Source organism: Sinohyriopsis cumingii, chromosome 6, assembly GCF_028554795.1.
Source record: "Sinohyriopsis cumingii isolate HCF-2022 chromosome 6, ASM2855479v2, whole genome shotgun sequence".
Lineage (NCBI taxonomy): Eukaryota > Metazoa > Mollusca > Bivalvia > Unionida > Unionidae > Sinohyriopsis > Sinohyriopsis cumingii.
This window is the reverse complement of record NC_142966.1, coordinates 60,511,195-60,518,432: the sequence shown is the minus strand read 5'-3', so window position 1 is coordinate 60,518,432 and position 7,238 is coordinate 60,511,195. Positions and strand designations below refer to the sequence as shown.

Sequence of the window (7,238 nt, the reverse complement as noted above, 5' to 3'; positions counted from 1 at the left end):
AGGAATTTCATGCATTACTCTGATACGAATTGTGAGAATTGTATCTGTCTTCAATGATATATATCATGTATGGTAATACTTGATTGTACCATGTCTATGTCAGTGTATTGCTAGTTAGCAAGTAACGTGAAGTCCATTAATTTATATGTGTAATTAAGTTCTAATTCTTTCCACCGAGAAAATCGACATAGTTCGGTTTGTAATTTATAGTAACAGTTGGGCATAATAGTTATCAAAGAGGTCTACTTATCTCATAATTCCAGTTGAAAAAACGAGTAGCTGCTAGAAAAGCCATAAGTTGACGTTTACAGGATTTTGTATTAGATCAGGTTGCGAACTGACCATAGGTAGTTCTGACGAATTACGATAAGACGATATATGACGTAAAGAGTGAGGCTGTTGTTTGATCTCAGGAGAAGAAAACCCTGACAAATATTTAGATAACGTATTCTATTTATTTGAAGGAAAGTAGCTCCATACCTGTGCTAAGTGTACAGACTGCAACCAAGTTACGGTTGATGACCCCAAGAAGTTGGAGAGAGATAGAGGGGGGAATTCGGCAATGCTGACCTGTCTCCAACAGTGATTTGGAAAGGACCGAAGCAATCAAGTTAAGCTGACATGCCGGCAATTTGAGTTGGATCAGTCACTCGATTCTTGATGAAATTTGCTTCATCGTTATAACTGAACTGCTAATTGCATTTCGCATAAATTTTGCAACTGTTTTTAAGAAAAAGTGTATCATTCAAATGTCATGTTCAATTTCATTTTGCTTGTGTAATTTATTAAATTGTTGTATTTGCTATTCCATATCTATTTAATATCTTTGCTAAGATCTATGCTATTCCATCCATTAATTCTTATTGTGTGTTATTAATTTCTCGATCCAGGAACTAACACCGTGGTCGACCATCTCCAATTCCATAATCGCCAAAGCATACGTTACCTTCGGCAGACTACACACAAATGTGTGGTAGCACAGAGGCAGGTACCAGTTCATAAACAAAACTGAAGGTACAAAGCCGTTGTTTTGCCGACCTTGCTATATGCATGAGAAACCTGAACGGTGTACTGGCGCCATTTCAAGCAGTTGAACCATTTTCACATAGGCTACCCGAGAAAACCGACATGGGTAAGATGACAGGACACCGAGATTCTCAGGCAGGAATTTCATGCATCGACAATATGCTGATGAAATCCAAACCGAGATAGTCAGATCAGGATGTGACACGAGTGACTACCAAAGAAGATCTTTGGTCAGATGAAAGAGAGAAGTGTCATCATAGGAACACTACACCAGTGACCATAAATCTTGGGAATATTTAGCAAAGGATCGTTCATCCTGGCGCAGCCTCGTTTATACTTGAGCTAGAGACTATAGGGCAGTACAGAAGACCGAGCAACGTAAATATCGGAACTACATTACGTCCTCTGTTGATCCAGCAACTCAAAACGACATCTCCTGTCAGTGTGCCACATACAGTTCAGAACATGAACCGGTCTGATTGATCAGCCACTGTTGTATTCGTGGAAATCTAACTAGTTAATGATGTCACAGTTAGGCGCCCTGATGCACAACACTTTATTTCCATCAGTATAGAATGTTCGATGGCAGGAAAGGTTCATTCCAGCAAAATATGCGGAATGAAGGGGCGACAATATGCTCTCTCTCTCTGAAAGGTACAAACATCGTTCTGTAATCCAAAGTTCTGCATTTCATATTTGATAAGCTCAGCTTATGCTACTTACAAACCTAATCTACATTGCCAAAAACGTTTTAGAAAATGACATTCTAGAGCGCTGTCATCTTCATTATCGTCGTTGATCCCCCACCCACTCACCTATTAAAGATCTAAATCAATTTGGGATAATAGAAGTATTCGGTATGCCAATGAGAAGAAAAAATATACTGAAGAATTTTAAGGAATAAAGGGGTGAAAATTGCATAATGCAGACAATATTGGAGTTGAATTTCGTTATTCATTTTAATGTTCGTACTTTAGCACACATTAAAAACTATATTGGATTCGTTGTAACTCGATTGATAGTGCTTTTGGCTCGTGATCCACGAGATGATGGTTCGATACATGCCCAGGACAGCCAAAAATAAAGTAAATAAATAAATAAATAAATAAATAAATAAATAAATAAATTATAAAACTATAAATACCATTTTTGTATTACAACTCCTGTAATGAAAATACCATGACTGTATTACATCCGTAATATTGATTTGGGGATACGTACCCTGTTTCGACCGCTCCTGTGGCCAAGTAGTTAGAACGCCCGCCTCGGATGCGAAATGTTACGGGTTCAAACCCCGGCCGAGTCATACCGAAGACTCCTAAAAACGGTACAATGAGCTGCCTCGCTAGGCGCTCAGCATTAAGATGTTAGTGTTAAGACTGGTCAGCCCGATGTCAGGATATTGTGACTGTGTCAAGCTATATGTCTGAGGTATGATGCCCCAGTGCTAGACATCACTATAAACTTCCACACTGCATACACCGTGGCGATAAGACGGAAAGGTTTAAAGCTACGTTAAAAATCCAAATCACACACACACACACACACACACACACACACACACACACACACTGTTTCAAGGTATAAGTGAACATTAGATCCAAAATACTGCTAACTTTATCCAAATATTTGATAAAATGTAGTCCTCTGTAAGCTTATGGTTGGTATCATTTCCCTCTTCCTGTTTACTTAAATTATATATAAATTATTGCTACTTATGTTCCTTCTTCACACTAATTGATTGTTAATTGTATTTCGTATATATTTCGTATGACAATATTACTTGAACGTGAGCGTACAGTTGAGTTGAGAGGAGTTGGAAAACTGGTTCATAATTTAATTGCCAAACTTGAAGACTGCTGCAGTGTTAGATACACAAATATTTCTTGTGTCTGAAAGGTAGTCATGACAACTTTTCTCACTGAAGAAAATTCCAATAGCAAATTTACAACTAAGAAAACTTAAGATTTGTATGCTGATGATATTAGGACCGGACATGTGATTCTCGCCGATAAAGGGCGTGGCATGTTCAAAAGATTATCCATGAAAAAGATATTTATAAACTTGTCTTTAACATTCATCTCCTCAATCCGACGTATTTATGCGGACTGAGTGTACGGCACCAACTGAACATTTTAGCATGTTTCAACATGAAAAACATTTTATTAATATTAAAAAAAAAACAAATAATTAGTTAATAGGGCTGCTCCGATTTTTGCGAACATAATCACTGGAAAACTCCTATCAACGAGCACGAAAACCTTTGTCAGTGTTTTTTTACAATATTTAATTAGAGACACTCGAATGTAAGTTGGATTACGTCAAATTGTATGTCTTGGACAAACATTTGGCACGGTTATCTTCGTTGTTGCTGAGTAAATGAATTAGTAAGACACAACCAAAAAAGATCGAGGCTTAACAAGTAGTATAGATTTACGACATGCATCTGCATTAGAAATGACAATAGAATTAGTTTATCAGAACTGAATTATAGTTCGTACTGAAATTTGACATGGGCTAATCTCTCGTCCACATGTGAATAGTTTCTTCCTTCTTTTCTTAACTGCGGTGAAAGTTTTAAAATTCTAAATTGTATTCACACCATACTACTGTTAGTCTCAACCGTCAAACTGCAGTTTACGAATTCAAATCAGACGTACACAATTTAATTAAAATCAGATCATTTTTATTGTATATATTGTGTGTGCTCAAATAATCGAATCTTTGCAATCGATTTTACTGTTGATACGGATATGATTGGCACATATTGTTTACGCCAGTGATTTCTCCAAGGTCCGCGTTTTCGGTGCACGACTCTAGCCAACAGTAATCCGCTGCGGGATATAGTTCTCATGTAAAGTTAGTTTGTTTTCACCGGTAAATCTCTGCCTAGGTCAAGCGACCGTGTAAATGTTACGTTACTCTGATCAAATGGCCATTCATGCTTGCACATTCGATTGTGCTTCTTAAATCTGCCGCCAGTAAGCGAAATTAAATGGACCTTTGTCAGGCTTAACCGTGCATTTGATTTCTTTCATGGCAATGATTTATTGGTATAAAATTAGGGTCCTGAATAAATTATCAGTCCCCAAATGGATCCTAGTTCAAGCTTGCATTAAATGAACACAGGTAAATAAACAACCTTTCTGTACCATACGGTCAAATTATTTTTATGCGCCTTAGAAATATAAAAGTGTCAAACGCCTCTCCCTAATTTATTAAACTTAGCTTTTATGCAAAGTTTATCTTTTCTTTCATGTGCAAGATTTTATCGCGCTGGGAATTTAAAAATAAGTTTTTATTTCTTTCTGCACTGAAAAAAATGCTAGCTTTTAGGTTGAATCTTGGCTGTCTATTGCATTTCACAAAGGCTGAATATTATTACAGTATCGCTAATCCTTCGTAAAATTCAAGTGCGTTCACTAGGAGTATGTTCGTATTTATTGCGGAAAATATAAGCATGTTACATGATTTTTACAACACTGAAGCTCAGTTTCACAACTATTATTAGGTTTTCTAGGCCAAACTGAATCACTCTTAATATTGCATCGTTAGGTTTTCTAGGCTAAACTGACTCACTCTTAATATTGCATCTTTAGGTTTTCTTGGCCAAACTCAATCACTCTTAATATTGCATCTTTAGGTTTCCTTGGTTCTATAAACGTTCTTGTTTAAAACTGCTAAAATAAAGAAACATTAATTGTAATGCCAGTCTTTCAAGTGAATTTAAAATCTTGATTCATAAAGAAATAATTATTTGGTCTTTACACTGTTTAAAGGTTTCCAAATATATCCTAACATGCTATTTTAATGAAAAATCCATCAGCACACGCACACCCCGCTCCGGTGGCCTAGCGGTTAGAACATCCGCCTCGGATGCGGGAGGTCGCGTCTTCAAACCCCGGCCGTGTCTTACCAAAGACTTATAAAATTGGTACTAGCAGCTGCCTCGTTGGCATTCAGCTTTAGGAGGTTGGTGTTAGGATTTGTCGTAGGCCGATAAATCAGCCCTTCACCCGTGATGATATTGATTTTCGGGTGAGGGGCTGATATCACGTATTCATTAAAAACTGCAATTATCTGCATCTAAATTTGTCTGCACACATCAATGTATATTTTATACACTTACCGGTATTTCTCGTGGCTGTGCAGCTACCGTCGTCTTAAGGGTTCTTTTGGTGACAGGTAGATTATATTTCCTGAAAAAATCATATGTTTGGTGACTTGTAAATCCACCTGGAATAAGACAACCATCTGTCCTGTGGCCATTTTGAATTTCGACTGCTCCTGTGGCTTAGTGGTTAGAGCGTTCGCCTCGGAAGCGGGAGGTCGTGGGTTCGAACCCCGGCTGAGTCATACCAAAGACTTACAAAAATGGTATTACATCTGCCTCGCTTGGCGCTCAGCATTAAGAGGTTAGTGTTAGGACTGGTCGGTCTGGTGTCAGGATAATGTGACTGGGTGGGACATCATGCTACATGTCTGCCGCATGATGCCCCAGTGCTAGACATCACTATAAACTGCCACACTGCAGACATTGTAGCGATATGACTGAAAAATTGTTAAAGCTACGTTAAAAATCCTAATCACACACACACACACACACACACACACACACACACACACATTTTGAATTTCGCGCTTGATATGGCTGTTACCAATTACCGGCATGTATCTAAAGTGTACTAGGGTTTGTTCCAGAATGATTTGCATGCAGCAAAATTGCATATTTTAATGAACAGGTGACATCAGACACACAACATCGTCCATCAGTATCAACACATATTTGTGGGGTTGATTTATCGGACTAGATTTGTCGGTCTGCTGTCAGGATAATGTTACTTGGTGGGATATGATGCTACACGTTACTAAAACTATCACACTGCAGACATAGCAATATGACTAAAAAAAAATTTAAAGCTACGTTAAACATCTAACACACACACACACACACACACACACACACACACACACACATCAGCACAACTTTCAACTCTAGTGTGTAAAGTTGCAACGAATATTCTATATCTTGTTCGCACTCTGTTTCTAATAAATACATACATTAAAGAAAACATAAATAGTATATATGTAGTGAAAGTTACTGTTCTCGGATACGTTTTTAAAGCAACTATTTCGAATAAAGAAGATAGAGTTAAGGACTGATATGCCTCTGCCTCCAATAATAGATGGTATGACCTTCAACTTATTTGATTGAATGAATGAATGATTTAATGACTAACAAGCCAGGATAACAGTTTCAGTTCATCAATCAATGTAAAAATGGACAATTATAGTATATTGGAGGAGGGGTGAAGGGCCGTCTGGAGAGTGAACAGTAAGACAGAAATGTAAACAATCTATAATAAACGCCAGAGGTATATACGCAGAAGTGTCACGCGGTACTCATGCCAGATAAAACATACTAGCCACGTTTGCAATTGCCGATATAGTTTTTCTTTTGTTTTACATACTCTATAAGTATTTCAAGCAAAATAGCTTCTCAGCTGACAGCTTAACAACAATGAGAAATAGGAATGTTGACATCGGCATAACATAGCGATTACGAATCAGGCTTGTATTGAACCGTGATATGTATCATCGCACGGGATAAACTCTTAAGTACTTAACTATACGAAGCTAAAAGCACAATGTTCGTCATTTTCATCATGGCCAATGACTAAATGTGCATCTACTGTTGTATGCTGTCAAAGTCAGCGAGGAATAGTGAAATTGGAAAACTAAACAACTGGTGAAGTTTCTGACCACTGCGAGCAGATATAATGAAAACTAAAACCGTTTGAGTAGGAAAACTATAAGAATGAAAACGAAAACCGTTTGAGTAGGAAAACTATAAGAATGAAAACGAAAACCGTTTGAGTAGGAACATTATAAGAATGAAAACGAAAACCGTTTGAGTAGGAAAACTATAAGAATGAAAACGAAAACCGTTTTAGTAGGAAAACTATAAGAATGAAAACGAAAACCGTTTGAGTAGGATAACTATAAGAATGAAAACGAAAACCGTTTGAGTAGGAAAACTATAAGAACTACAGATTTAATGCTCGTGAGTTTTACGATAGGTAATAGATACAGGTGTCTTGGTTTTCAATACCAAGCACAGCTGATCAGATCTGCACGAGCTGGGGCCCCGAGTGGCCGAGTGGTCTAAAGCGCTCTTCGTTACGGATCACTGCCATCTCACCTCTGTCTGC

The 7,238-nt window shown here is 37.7% G+C and overlaps 1 non-coding gene across 1 annotated transcript; it reads left to right on the top strand.

Annotated features, from left to right (window-relative positions):
• Positions 1-5,305: 5,305 nt before the first annotated feature.
• Trnap-cgg (transfer RNA proline (anticodon CGG)) lies at positions 5,306-5,382 on the top strand. The gene has a single exon. It is a non-coding gene; the product is annotated as a tRNA-Pro (tRNA).
• The last annotated feature ends 1,856 nt before the right edge of the window (positions 5,383-7,238 follow it).